The sequence below is a fragment of the Dreissena polymorpha genome, chromosome 10 (assembly GCF_020536995.1).
Source record: "Dreissena polymorpha isolate Duluth1 chromosome 10, UMN_Dpol_1.0, whole genome shotgun sequence".
In the NCBI taxonomy this organism is placed as follows: domain Eukaryota; kingdom Metazoa; phylum Mollusca; class Bivalvia; order Myida; family Dreissenidae; genus Dreissena; species Dreissena polymorpha.
In genome coordinates, this window is record NC_068364.1 from 66633861 (window position 1) to 66650757 (window position 16897).

General features: G+C 33.6%; 1 protein-coding gene across 2 annotated transcripts in view; it reads left to right on the top strand.

Moving 5' to 3' along the window:
• LOC127847878 (uncharacterized) overlaps positions 1-16897 on the top strand; it is a 286419-nt gene that overhangs the window by 43656 nt on the left and 225866 nt on the right. The window lies entirely within an intron of this gene.

Below are 16897 nucleotides of genomic sequence, written 5' to 3' on the forward strand. Positions count from 1 at the left end.
CTGTTTTACTCTTTTATTTCAGATACGACCAAGAATATGGTTTTCGGAAAATAATGAACATAGTAACAACGCTGACGAGTTTTTTATTATTAATATTATACACATGCAATTAAATACTGTTTATGTTATAAATATGATTTTGTTATGCATGTATATGTATGTCTATTTATTGTACATGGGCCGTATTACAATACGAATAAAACGCTTGTTTTCTTACGAAATAATGATGGAGAATGTGATGTCTACATCCATTTACTATATCTAATAAAATGGAGAATTTGATGTCTACATGAATTTACTATATCGAATAAAATGGAGAATTTGTTGTTTTCATCCATACGTTTTTAAAATATGTATCGACATGAACTTGTTATTGAACAAAACAGATCATAGTCACTTGATTACATAACAAGTGATCTTTTCACATGCCGATGTTCGTAAACTATCACTTAATTTAATACTTACTGCCGATGTTTCGAAATTAAATTTTTCGAATCAATACATGTAACAATATAAAGAGGAGGGAGTCACTAAAATAGTCAGAATCAAATTACACGTAACACGTTGATATGTAATTATTGGCAAGCTATACGTACACAAACGAGAAAGCATTTCCGAAATTTTAACAAAAACAAACAATTCTTTAAATAAACAACAAGTTAATCTTCACGCAGAAACTGTAGAAACAAAACATAAAGTACATCACGCTCGATGTACGACATGTCAAATGATTCTGGAACGAGGGTAAACAATAATGACGAGTGTTAACAATCAAGTTACAATGTATACAAATGTTCATACAAATGTTACAAAACATTCTAGAACTTTGAAAAATAAACCGGTCTGAAATATCGAAATATACATGTTCATTCACATTTATCTGTATTTCACCGCGAACCACCGAGGCCGCGGTGGTCCACCACGATCACGGTGGTCCACCGCGATCACAGTGGTCCACCGCGATCACGGTGGTCCACCGCGATCACGGTGGTCCACCGTGAGATAGATTTCCCGATAACGCCCGCGGTGTTCAGCCACTATCGACGCGATCAATCATGATGGAAACACCTTTAGATCGCGGTGATTTTCCACGCTCACGAACAATTGTCCACGGTGGGTGTGTGGTGGATGGCAGAAATCGCGCTAGACGAAGTGTACTAAAGTGGTCGTACAGGGATAGTACTTGTAATTCCAACTAATTTATAAAATATCAACTGAGATAGCCGGGCTAAACATACTAGTTAATTCTATGTATTGTAATTAGTAACTGCGTTAAGACAAGCATGACTTGACCAACTCATCAATCCGAGTCATTAATCTCTATTATTCAAAACGTAACCAATGCAAAAACTCATTTTGTTCGGGGTTTGATGGGGGTTGACCAACATTTTAGAAACGTCCTCGATGCATATCAACAAAGTTTGTTCATCCGTTACTTCAAAACACATGTAATTGCCGTAATATGGCAAATATTCAAAATGTCAATATCTATTCAGGTAAAAAGTGCTGTTACGAACAAGTACGCGATTTCACAACCAAACATAAAAGTAAACATGACCATGTAGAGATTATAAATTGCATATAACAGATTATGTCTGTTTCCGTCTTTCACGCATTCATACTTGTACTTTAAAAAAATGCTAGGGGATGCAATTTCATTGCAGTATTTTGAAATACAACTGCAAGCGGTTTCTAAAATAAAATCGCGATAGCTGTATTCAAAGCCAAACCAGTGCAAATACCACAATGTTTTTTTTAAGAATTGGTATTATTTCAAGAAAATTGTATATATTCAAATGAAAAATACACGAAGAACATTAACGTGGCAATAGTCTAACAAACAAAATTGGCTTCTTGTTTATAGCAAAATCGAAAAAAAAAAAATAAGTTCAAAATAGTGGGTGCACAAGGTAATTTCTCAATTTAAATATCATTAAAGATCCATCGTGTAGTTTCGGACAAGAACATGTAAATATGGTCAACATACACCGCCCCTTTGTAGGTAACACACTGTGACCCTTAGTGGCCGTTTCTTCAACGAATTTTTCTATTTTTAAATGGCTGCACAGTGTTGCCCTAGAAATATTGCTATCAAATAATCTTTAAATTAAGCAAACGCTCGTAATTAATAGCACTTTTCTCAACCTGATGCGCCCATGTGTAAAACAAACCTAGATTTTGCACCACAGCTTGACCATGCCTTCACTTACTTAATAAAATGAGTTCATGGACGTTTGCAGAAATGTGGTCAATCAACATTAAAGTGAATTAAACGACTTATAATGAAGCGCATATAACAATGTTTAGCATAACGATTCGAATGATGTTAAACATAAGAGGTCTACTGGCGGGCAATATTTTTGGTCTAATACAGTGCAACAACAGGCATATTGATTTTTTAAGTAAACGATCTATTGACGTTAATGAAACTGGTCTAATTTCATTTAAAAGACCGGGTATTAAAACGTATGACATAAAGGGTATTATACCGTGTTACTAACGGTTAAATACCGTCTTAATATCGGGTATTGAGCTGTTACGTAAACGGTCTATTTGCGTGTAATGCAACGAGTAACATAACGGTAATGGCACAGTATTACATAAGGCGGCGTAAAACCGTGTAACATAACGGGTATAATGACGGGTACTATAATGGGTCTAAAGCTGTTTAACATATCGGGTCTAGAGACGTGAAAATTAAGGCGTATCATAACTTGTTTCGCTACGGGTCTAACGGGTGTTATTTAGTGTAAACGTTACGCTTGAAAGATGTGTAAAGTAACGGGTCTTCGGTCGTGTAACTAAATGGGTCTAATACTGTGTACCATTTAATATTTAAGGGCCTGATATCGTGTAACGTTACGAGTCTGTACATGGCGTATGCATACATATATATTCAATTAAATTAATCAAACAGTGGAAGAGTTACATCGTATAATAAATAGATGTTCATCTTGGTTTATTTATTATTAGTTTATCGCAGTTTTGAATCTTCAGAAAACAAAATGCAATGGCTAATATTTTCTTTTAAGAAAATATGGATATAAAACAACGTACATATTTATCAATTTATGTAAGTCTCACAAATGACCTACACACATGTAAAATACATTGTTATTCAGTGAAACGTGTAAGACACCTGCAGCTCCTCAGCACAATGTTTGATTCAAAGTGTCCACAAAACAGATACACTCCTCGGAACATTTATCAATTCCAAGTGTCCAAACAATTGATTAAATCCTCAGCACAATTATTAATTCCACGTGCCCCTATAAAATCCGTAACTTCACATTCACCAGCGAGAGGAACAAATGAGAAATCTTGCAATTACATCGTCCGTAAAATGTTGCTTTCTGCAGAAAGTTGACAACTGTGAAGTTCATCTTAATCAAGTTACGATATTCTTTTTAACAGAGATCATCGCTCTAAAAAAGACAACTCATGGTGTGTTTTAAACACTTGCTGCCACGGCGTTACTTCCCTTTAACGATAATATATACATTTCACGAAACACAATAGCATTGTCAACACATAAAGTACGAAAATTTTATAATAAAACACTTGAGCATGTTTCTAATAAATTAGTCATTAAAGTTCAAGCACTATAATCAGTATCATTTATGAGAATGCGCCATTTTAAATGATACGGTTGGTTTAACTTCCGTAGCATCGTCACATTCTGTGGCACTTCTTTCGACGGGCATCGGATGGCCTTCGGAAGAGTTCGTACTCACCTCGGGTGTTTTGGACATTTCGTGTTTGTGATCATGATCATGGTGATGCTTGTGTTTGTGATAAAAACGTATGTGTGTTTGTTTCCGGCCTCCGCGACGCTTTGAAAATGCGGGTGGCCTCGCATAATACTTCGCGTTTTGTAGACTTGTAGCTGAGTTTATGGACGCTTCAACTCTGCAAGAGTGCGAACATACATCTTGTCAAATATAAACAGCTAAATTAGTCGGTATAATGTTCTTTTATTTATAACATCATTCAAACGAATGAAGCTTAATAATATAAAGAATTTAATAATATATTGTTAAATCTTAGATCATGAGAAAAAATACGTTTAGTAAAATGATATTATTATATACATGTACTCTTAAGTTTATTATCGACACAATAATAAACAAGGAAAGTTTAAAATTGCATCATTTTCAAAATGAGTCCCCATATATCCGACGTATTTATATCCGCTAAACTTACGTCACCTACGTTGACGTCGCCGTTAGACGAGATGCCAACGTTTAATTTCATAGCTTCCGGTCCCATATTATCGGGGATGTCTGACGTTGAATAAGCTCTGTTTCGAATGTTTCTGTCGTCAAGAGATCTATATAAAAACTGCGAAGAAAAACAAACGATACACTTATCACTGGTCTTTATTGTAAGTGTGAAGTTTATTTTACGACTGTTTTATTAACACAAGTCTATCTTATGATGAAAGACTTGAGCATCGTGACAGCTATATATACAATACTTCGTGACATGTTAAATGTTATGAACATGCATATTTTACTCGATTCTTTACAAATGTGTATTTTCAATAATTAAGTATTTATAGTGTTGATAAAAAGCCCTATGTCTGAATGTATAAGCGCAATTTTATTGTTGGACGCAGCAGATAAAGAGTTATGACAAATGTTCTGCTCGAGGTTGAAGAATAATTGAAAAAATGACTTCTAGTAGTAACATGTTTTTTTAATTGTTTACCTTATAACCTTTTTTTGAGCTTTCATAACCCAGTTTTAATCTCAGCCGCGATTTCATTGGGACAAATGTTTTAACTAGTTTCATGAAGATTAGCCAATAAATTTGTTTAATATCGCGTCAACAAGTATTCACTATAGCCATATACGGAAAACTTTCCGCCATGATTTTTAAGAAACCGCAACCATTTTCGAACTCATTCGAGATATCACTAGAAAAAGATGTTCTATCCAAGTTTAATGAGATTGGACCATAAATGTGACTTCATAAGTTTTCACAAGGTTTCCCTATAGCCACATAAGGAAAACTACACCGCCCCTTGCGGCCATGTTTTTAAACGGTCCAAAACCATTTTCGGACTAGGCCCAGATACCAAGTTCCTACCAAGTTTCATGAAGATCAGACATATAATGTTACTTCGTGTTAACAAGGTTTTACATTAGCCATATAAGGAAAGGAAAACTGCCCCCCCCCCTCTGGCGGCCATTTTTTGTTTTCAACGAATCGGAACCATTTATGAATTTGAGTAGAGAGATATCATACGACCAGCTGTTCTGAACAAGTTTCATAAAGATTTGACTATATTTTGTGTAAACAAAGTGTTTTTCTTTAATTTTACTAGGTGATTTACTGTTAAGCCTCACGCGACCCAGTTTCGATCTCAGCAAAGATACCATTTAGAAAATTGTTCTGATAAAGTTTCTTGAAGATATAATATATATATAAAGCAAAAATCCTACTCCCTTTCCCATTCGATCTAATAACATATACCATATCTTTAACATTCTGTTCAATTGCACTATTTCATTCAGTTTTGTGACTCCCACTAAAATGATCGGTTCTCTGACCCCATAAACCTATTTGATTTAATGACACCCTCTTTCCATGCTTTATGAAAACCCACTTCCCGTTAGTTTAGTTTGACACCTAACTCCTGCATGTTTGTATACCCTCTTACATTTCGAGCTTAGGAAATCACATCCGGGTTGATATGACTAATCCTGCTCGGTTTCATGTGCTATTATCTGAAATGCCAACCTTTCCCCACTTTGCTTCTATGACACTCTCCCTCCCTCCCGTAAGGTGTTTAATAATACACCTTAATGTCGTTCGTTTTTTTGCGCATTGCAACTCATCTCCGCAAACAAGCTTACCTTTGGTTCGAACACCAGCACAAGTGTGGTACTGACCGTCACCTGACACCGTAAAAAGTACATCAGAAACCGGTAGTACGGTTGTACATTTTACCAGTATATATGCCTGTACAAAATAAATACATACACATGAATGTCATTTGAATATTGGTATGTTTTTAATTTCAATTTGTATGTGTTCTATCATTCGGACAAATGCCAAAAAAATGCTGACTTTGAAGAAAGAAAACAGATTTATTCTTTATAAGATTGGAAAAAACTCATGCATCGACAAAAAAATACATTTGTGTTAATGAAAACAACTTGAAATAGGATATTGAGACGATAAATGCCAAGTATGTATGTTTCCTAGTCCAACTTGTTTACGCTCTCAAATATTAAGCTTCTTTTAATATTGGTAATATTTGGAGCGTACAACCGGGGAAGCATTCAAGCAATGGTGGAAAGTTTTCCATCTGTGTCTATATTGTTGCGCAAGGATTTTGTGCGCAACATTCAAGCCCCGATATCAGACACTTAATATCAACGGATTGCAATAATATTTACATACCTGTGTAGATAATTTATTTCTCGATACTCTTCCGTAAAAATTATGCAATGACATTTTGAATTTTGCACGCCTGAGCCATTGAAATCCAACCACTATTCAAAGTTTCAATATCTCTCGATTCGCTCGCTGTGTAGATACAAATCAAACACAGCCTCGATGTAAAGCATGTGGAAGAATAAACGGTGTAAAATACAGTTTGCGTTCGTCTGTTGTGTTGCAGTGCGTTATATAGTAAACCGATGTTATTATACTTTTTTGGATTAATTAAGCATTGCTTTTTTTCTAAAGTGACAATTAAAAAGTTCTGAAATAAATTACATATTTGTATACGGTTCATAAATAATAGTGATACAGATCGTACAGTATACTGTCTTATGTAACGTAGAATGTAAGTACATAAAACAACACAGACAGAGGTGCGAAAAAGACATGCATAAAACGTTGCTGAAACTTAAAAGAGTGAATAGAAACTGCACCATATCTGTTTTGAACATACGCTTATTAAATCGACAAAGATGAGCATACTAGATCTACTTAGGTAAAAGTTGGTGTTAAAAGCTCATGTTAAATAATATTACGCGTACATGTTACACCGTAATGCCTTCTTCTGATTGGTTCATATTTAAATCAGTTTCATGACATGGCGACAGTTCAGTGATTGTTTTGCGATTTACGCAGAAGTTTTACTGAAGAATTTATGCCTTTTTAACTTCAATTCAAAGATATTTGAGATAAATATGGACTTCTGAACTAAAACATTATGAGTTGGTAATGTTATTTTGCAATTTTACGCAAATTGATGAAAATTTAAATTTTCTGGTGTCCAAAACATAATTGACTTTTCGCAGATAAGACGTTCCAAAGATTTTAGCCCATATAAAAATATCTCTAAATTCTTTGCGCGTCTTATAAATAAGACTAGTATGTTTTCTAGACCATTTATCTCATACGTAATCACGATATGTAACGATGCCCATTACTGCTAGCACACTTTCGTTAAAATGCTAAAATCATTTCAAGCGAACCCACACGTACACCAAAACAGCCTATAAAGCGTTGTTTTGTACCCTCGTTATCAAACGTTCCTAATTCGCTCAACACCAAATACAAAAAGCATTTCATGCATAGTCCAGTAAATCATCGATAATTATATAAAACGAACACCTCTTTATTTTAACTACGATATTTTTTAACATGTTTAAAAGAAGCTGGCATCGTCCTGAACACCATGAGTATGGTATGACGCGCTAAATGCTCGCGATTTCGCCTTTAAACTTCTTAAAAATGCAAGCCAACCGACTTTACAAAATTTAATCCCAAACAGTAAATATTTGCAACGCAAAGAAAAACATGGCACGCCTAAGAAGTAACTCGATGAGTCACATAAACATGTCTATAAACGATTCTTTGAGAAAAAAATCATAACACATTATACAATGCCATTTTATGCGTTTATTGGCTACTCAGCGTACACAATTAAAAGATCAAATAAGTATAGCTTAGAAACTCACCTTAAAAAATAAAATGTCAATACGCATAGCTAGATAACGTATCGATTAGCATTCAACTGCCGCATAAGCGTTGCTTCGAAACTCACCGTGCAATAACGACCACATACGCGTTCCTTAGTACCTCACCGCAAAACATACAGCGACCACATACGTGTTACGTTAGTATTCACATTAATATATTTTAAAAATACCCTAAGTTTTTACAAACGTTTACAACTAACTCACTCATCAATATGAACCGCATATACAAGAATTTCATTATAATTGAGCGTACAACACAAAACACATATCAATCGTGGGTCGGTTAATACCGTTCGAGATAAAACGCATATCAATCGTTGCACAGTTACTACCATACAACATCAAACACCCTGAAATCGTGGCTCAGTTACTTCCGTACAACATTAAACGCATATCAATCGTGGCTCAGTTACTCCCGCACAACATCAAACGCCTTATAAGCGTGACAAAGTTACTACCGTACAGCATTAAACGCCTTTTAAGCGTGGCCCAGCAACCTCCGTACAAAAAAGGCCATAAAAAGCGGTGCATGGCCACCGCTCCAAATATAACGCACACATAAGACTTGTTTAACTTCTCACTGTACAATATTAAACACCAAGGATGCTACTAACTCGAGGAGGAGGAGGAGCAAGATATAGAAGCCCTCCAGGAACTCCGTTGGCGCTGCCCTTACTCGGTGGCTAAATTACAGGCCAGACAACAAGAACAATATTTCAGCTGAAAATAAATGCTGGGAAAAATAATAAAAAAAGATTTACCAATACAAATGTTGCGGAAAAAGCATTATCACAGTTTTCGTTTATGTCTTGTGCAAGATTTTCATTGAGTCTATAACGATTATTGGTCAGCATTATTTGAGTGCCAATGTTGATGTCATTTTATTCAGTATTATATCCATGTCGGTGTCGTGTTGTACAACATTTAGAGAGTGATCATGTCGTGTTATGTTGCTCAATTTTTACGTATAGACCATTCATCTTGTGTGTTGCGCAACATTATCAGAGTGACGATGTTGTGTTGTACAACATTATCAGAGTGACGATGTTACGATGTACAACATTATCAGAGTGACGATATTGAGTTGTAAAACATTATCAGAGTGACGATGATGAGTTGTACAACATTATCAGAGTGACGATATTGAGTTGTACAACATTATCAGAATGACGATGTTGAGTTGTACAACATTATCAGAGTGACGATGTTGAGTTGTACAACATTATAAGAGTGACGATGTTGAGTTGTACAACATTATCAGAGTGACGATGTTACGATGTACAACATTTGCAAAGTGCCGATGTTACGATGTACAACATTACAAGAGTGACGATATTAAGTTGTGCAACAATATCAGAGGAACGATGTTGAGTTGTACAGCATAATCCGAGTGACGATGTTGAGTTGTACAACATTATCAGAGTGACGATGTTGAGTTGTATAACATTATTAGATTGACGATGAAGTTGTATAACATTGTCAGAGTGACGATGTTGAGTTGTTCAACATTATCAGATTGAATATGTTGAATTGTACAACATTATCAGAGTGACGATGTTTAGATGTACAACATTAACAGAGTGACGATGTTGAGTTGTATAACATTATTAGATTGACGATGAAGTTGTATAACATTATTAGAGTGACGATGTTGAGTTGTACAACATTATCAGATTGACTATGTTGAGTTGTACAACATTATCAGAGCGACGATGTTGAGATGTACAATATTATCAGAGTGACAATGGTGAGTTGTATAACATTATTAGATTGACGATGAAGTTGTATAACATTATCAGAGTGACGATGATGAGTTGTACAACATTATCAGAGTGACGAATTTGAGTTGTACAACATTAGCAGAGTGACGATGCTGAGTTGCACAACATTATCAGAGTGGCGATGTTGACTTGTACAAAATTATTATAGAGTCGAAGCCTTATAATGTGTTATGTAGTATTCTAAGAGAGTTTGTGCATGAAAACTGCGTCATGAGGTAAGCAAACATTATCTCGGTGTCCATGTGAATATGACAGTCAACTCGTGTCGTATCTTCCACAACATTAACATACAGTCCGTGTCGTAGTTTTACTTTGCACCGTCAGAATAATGATCATGTCGGTGTTATGTTGTACAACTTCAACATAGAGTCTATGACTCTGTTGTTTCGTGCAAAATTATCAAAATGTCCAATGTTGCGTGTCACAATATAAGCAAAGAGCCAAAGCCTATAAATGTTCTAAACGACATACTCGTAATTCTAATTCATGTCGGAAAAAGGTTGCACAACATTATCATCGGGGCAATGTCGGTGTTGTGTTGAACAATATTAAGTCGATTCCGAAGTTGTGTTGTTCAACCCCATCATAACATTATCATAAGATCCATGTCGGTAGTATGGTGTCCAACATACTCAAATAGTGCAAGTTGGTATTAAGTTGTGCATAGCGAAACAGTCCATAACGTTACGGTGTGCAACATAATCACAGTATTTATTATTCCACTAACTTATAAAGCCATACATTAATGGCTAAATCGACAGTCGATTTGCGTGTATTGCAGATTAACACTGGTCACTGGTGCGAGCATTTAAATTAATTATTAGAGCCGTTCTTCATAACAATCAACCGATCACTCACAACGTGGTCGTGGTCAAAATGGGTTTTTGGAGCTTATCGACGATAGATCGATCGCCAAATGGTGTTGAGAAGACACCGAAGGTAGCTAATCAATCATTTTAATATACCATACATCATAATATGAACATCCTAATGCGATAATTAGTTCTTATGACACCCTTAAGGAATATTCCTTTATCGTTCGGTAACTTATCACGGTCTGTTTGATTATGAATGGTCGTCTTTGGTTTTTTGTTCGTTTTCAAATAAGGCATGGTCTGGATAGATCCTTTTTAAACCTGGCAATGTTCTGCTTGATCCTTTTGCAATTTATGATCTTCTTTGATCATTTTTGTTACTGACCCCTACGTCTTACCCGTTATAAGTTTCGAAACGTGCCGTTTTACTTAAAAAGTGTCATTTCAGGTTGACCTGCTGCTTGCACGCGACATTACGATCCATAGTAATTAGGTTATTTTGATATCAAATCAAATAAAACATAACTTTGTTCAATATCGGACAAGATTCGGTTCAAAACATGTTTGAGGCTATACAATTGATGTTTACAAAAAATTAGAACGCTACATATATAGGTTATATTTTAAAACGATCTAAAGTAAGGGCAATAGATAAAGTTTACACTAAAAATGAGTGCAAGCTAAGGTCACAATATACTAAATATTTACCTTATATTATTTAATTTAAAAGCGACGTTTTCACGCGAAAATAAATGCAACATTTTGCACACACAGACCCCCATAAGCACATTTTTCTAAAAGAGCATTCTATGCTGAATATATTTTACAATAAAACGAACACGTCATGCAATTTGAAAGATAGATTTAACACAAATCAAAATAGAACTGTTTGTGCACTTTTTTCAGCCGTGTTACAGTGGAATGTAACCTGTTTCAACGGAATGTTTTACGATAGCCTGTAATTTAACGTGATTTAGTAGAAAACATCCACGCTTTCCCTATCAATAGACATACAAATATAAAAAAAGAAACTGTTGAAAGTGTAAAACTTTTCTTTGAGAAAAATATGTTGATTTATTCAAAGAATGTAGCTACATAACTCAATTATTATTAAGTATATTGTTATAATGTGTCGTGCTCAGTGAAGCGAACAAGTAGTTTGATACATTATTGCAAAGTATTGTTTGCTATAATAACAATTTAGGTACAATCAATAATCAATAGGCGTAACTGCTGTGCGAGGTTGGAGTCAACGAACTCCGTTAATAGTCCACCACCCGAACCTGCATATCCGTTATCTGAGCTGATCCTCTGTAAGGTCTAAGTCTATCAGCGAGGCGCCCTCCTTTACCAGTAACACGAGGCGACTTTATTGCATGACAGATAAACACATGATTACACTGTGGCCATATGATAACGCGTTTATACCAACGTGTACATGAAATTATTAAACGTAAATATTCAATATCAACTCTTAAATTACATGTCAAATATACATTAAATAGCCGCTTTATGACACTACATCCATGCGTGTATTTAATATTTGCTTACGGACAACACCTCTATCCATGTATTCAATATTAGCTCTGGGTTAACACTTTTTACGTGATCGGCATGCTTTTAAAATAAAAGACAGATATTTCTTTATCATGCGTGTATTATTAGAATAAACACACGCTCAGAATACTTGGGTTTATAAAGAATTGCCATTTTGAAGTTGTCAAGAGCGGAAAAATTATGTCCATTTGTTTGCTTACATGACGTTATTTAATTTGTATAATGATTTTGCAACTTCAATCATTTTCCTTTGTTTGTGTACACAGCAAGGACACTTTTTTAATTATAGGGACAATAAAATAACAGGTTAGTGTCGAATACAGATATAAATATTTTTCTTTTCCATAATAAACTCTTTACAGTGTACATAGTTCCCGGTTGTTTCAGAACGCGGACATAATTTACGCATATTGGGCGAGTATTTGAATATCATTTAAACATTGTTACAAAACATCAGCAAAACATAAAACGTTCAAACGCAGTTTATTGACATTTTGTTTTTATTTACAACTGAAGCTAACTGTTAACTAATTGCAGCCGTAATATAACATTAAATACTTGACAATAACTTCTACTTGTCTAAACAGGTATCCGTTCTACCTGAATGAATACAATTCTAAACTGCTTTGTTATATAGAAGTATAAATAATTTTTATTTAAATTACGTTACTTGTATTGTGGGGTGACCAAACATGTAATTGGACATTAGAAGGTTTTTATGATTATGACAAGAACACCAAAAAGTGTAGCATTGTTAACGAATTGCTGTATGTTTTTGAATGTTAAATTATTTATTTTTCAAAATGACATCAACAAAACATATTATTTTCAATAAAAACTGTCCGGTTTGATGATTTGATAAAATCAACTGCGTCTGTGTAATTTCAGGAGACTTCACGGTGCGCATTAATCGACATTATGACCGACCTAGTAAACAATGTTCCGGAATGACACTAACAACATATTATTCAACAATACTTTTCAGCTGACCTGCTCAATTATGAGCTTTTATAACGGCTCGTAACTCATTGTTTCTATTACTCGTATGGGAGGAAAATCTTTTTTTCAGAAATGTTCGAAATGGCCATCATGGTCTCTCAAGAACGTATTAAATTTTTAATATATGCTCAAAATAAAACTCAATCGCATACTTATCACCATCCATCAAATACCATACTGCAGTCAGGTTCACTCTGTCATGGGTGATTTATTTGGAAGCAATAACCGTTCTTTCTGACAGGCATGCCTTTGACTTAACATAAAATATTGGCTTGCAAAAAGCTAAAGAAGGTTCGCATCCGCGTCTCCCTCGGCGAAGTTGTTGAATCTTATGGTGGTGATGATGAACATTATTTTTTAATGTATAACAATAAACATTTTGGTAAATGTCGTCTGTGTTCTTCCAACGTATCACCTCTTATTGTCTTTGGTGTAATAGCATTGCACACACACACAATTTACCGTATAATAAAATCCTGCTACTGATAAACTAAATTGGTTCGGTTTTATTTCGAGATGACATCAGGTTAAATTATGTGTGCATAACTTCATTAAACCTTAGGTCTTCGGAATTGAACTCGAGTTCTTGAAAGACATTCACGGTGCCTGACCATCTAACAATTTATTTAAACATTGAACACACGTTATGCCAGCACAAACTATTTTTATAATTAAAAATATAATAATTGATAATTGTGTCCTATTATATTCGTTACGTATTTACTAAAACAATGTTAAACTCATTAAAACTCATTTTTGCAACTATCCTCTGCATAAAACATTATATATCTTCATGCGCATCAAACCAAATCAGTAAAACTAACTGTCACTTAATTAACTTAATCACAGTAACTATGTTTCAAGTTAACTTCTCGACACTAAAAGGACTTGACAAATTAAAATTAACCTTAACATGCATATTACTTTGGTAAATTTTAGGCTTTAGACACCACTCATGTATGTGCCTATATACGGTAATTATACAACTATGGGTCAACTATTTATTTAAAAAATCCAATACATCACCATATCATCTTTGATTCAAGGCACATAATCTAGTGATTTTTACTGCCATTTTTTTCTATGACAATTTTTTCATTTTATGTTATGATTTACTAATCTTGTGTCTGAATTAATAAACAAGAATTTACAAGTTTTGAAGAGAGAAATTGTCCTATAAATAATGAAAATATAATAATTACTTATTGAACAAATTCAGTTGAATACTGAAACCAACTAAGATTTACCAAATAAAAATTCAGATCGGGAATTAAATAAAATACATGTACCAATAAGAAGAAACTATTGGATAACAGTTTAGAGTTCTTTGTCAAAACTGTAAATTTGCCTTTGACCGTGTATAATTTGGTAATAATGACCACTAAGCCACATAAAAAAGAGCAGGGTGCAGCACGCTACTATTCATCACTTGATCTTTCAATGGAATTGTACGGGTAATTTTCATACAACAGAACAGAAGTGTAAGCAGAGCACATGATTCATACAAATAAAATAGTGTAATGAATAAGCATTTGAGCAAAAAATGTATCTCTTATTTGTGGGGCAAATGTCATTTAAGTGTCACATTTAAAAGAAAATGTATACAAAAGGTTACTATTAATTGTTAAAAACGTTATACCAAGATGATTTTGGTATCACTTAAGTATTTTATAACAAGAAACAGTGCATTTAATACATATTACATGTAACAGTATTGACATTGTATTTTCCTACGTTTAACATGCATTTAAAATAATTGAAAATTCAGACACACGTTTAACAGAAAACAAATCTTCAGTTTTCCAGCATGTATACTCGTCAATGTCTTAATGTGTAGTTTTCATCTTCACAAAAACATTTTATCAGAAAATACGTATGTTAAAGTGCATTTAAGTGTGTTTTAAGTATATTTGCAAATGCATTAATACACTCTTTTAAATACAAAACGTCGAAAAAGGGAGAACAAATACTCAAGTGCAGTTATACTAAAAGTTACATGCATATCAGTGCCTATTTATGAGCAGTAAGCCTAAAACGGTCTACGTGTGATATAAATTATGCATTTTGTATTGCTCTTACTTCAGTATGCGAAGTTAAAATTAGGCATCAATCATTCCATAATCTTTTCAATTATGTATACTATGCTTTTAATTTATAGGTAAAATAGATGATCGCATATGAACACTTTACATATACACTAAATGTTGAGCTAGATTTTTTAAATACCCATATCTTGTAACTGACAGTTTCGAAATCCAATCAGAATGATAAAATATGCCATCACTATTAATGAAAAAGTTATGGATAAGTGCTCCTTGCACTTAAAGGGGCCGTCCAACAGATTGGTAAATCGACAGAATTAAAACAGTTTTTTTCAGATTCGCAAATTTTCGTTTTTGTTATGATAGTTTTGAGAAAATAGTAATACTGACCATGTAACATGCTGTTAAATATCCCATATATGCATCTTTTGACGATTTGAAAACCTGAAAATTATAAAGCGTCGTGCGACGCGAAACGATTTAATAATTTGGAAAGCTCTGTTGCTGTAGCTATATTTTGGGACACTACGAGGATTGCGTATATAGGTAAAAAATACATCCGCTCTAAGCATAAGCATGGATGGTCGAGTGGTCTAGGCGGGAGACTTTTTACTCCAGCACTCCAGGGATTTTTAGGTCAAATGTTTAAATTCATCGATATTAAGCATTTAATTACATGCTTCAATACATGCCAAAATCTGTTGGACGGCCCCTTTAACGAATAGAATGATTATTACAATATTACTTTCTAAACATGAAATTAACTGTTTTGCCTGAGGAAATCACCAAAATGATGTTTGATATCTTAAATCAAATTTTCATAAATAATATTTCAAAACCCCAACATTTCTTAAAATCCGTTCACAAAATACTGAACTAATTGCACAGTTCATGATTGTTATTGATTCTTTATTTATTTATACACTTTTAATTATAATCTTCATGTATTTGTAATTAAATTATACACATGTGACGTCACTGTTTTAACACTAATACTGTAGAGATTGAGGCCGAGACAATAAATTCATAATCCCTGATTTCTAAAGTACTTGTACACAAGCAATGAATACTGCTGTGATAGTAATTTTATTTTAGCTAATGTGATATTAATTTTGCTCCAATAGAGAAAACTCAAATCAAAGCATAGATTTATTAGTTAAACTAACATTGATTTATCATTGATAAAATTATATAACAATATATATAAATACTTGTAAAACTAGTATTACAAAAATGTTTGTTTCTATTACATCATTTAGGATTTTTATTTTAAGACACAGAAGACTGAAAATCCTCAAACAGTATCAACTTGAAACACTCAATATTGGGAAAAAACAACCATTGTATTTTTTTCTTTCTGCGTCAAGAATATGATTTATATAAAATGTTTCTTAAACTGGAAGTATTTTTTCATATTAAATGATAACATTTGTTTAGTCAACTCGAATACATCGGTTTAAACTATATTCGAAAACTCGGATTAATACATCTTTTTATCAAGCAAATGTGGAAAATCGGGAAAATGTAATGAATACAATTTACAAATTTTACTTTAAAATAAATAATCATGATAATGTTAGAACAATTAATTATGATAATCATTAATTAAATTATATAACCTAAATGATAATAATAAAACATTATTTTGATTAAACTTCTTATACATTAACTGTCATCATAGGTATTTTAGCCAGTACTACACTCGGCAATCATAGTATGTATTGCATAAATATTCTATCGTCTCTGATTGATTCACTTCA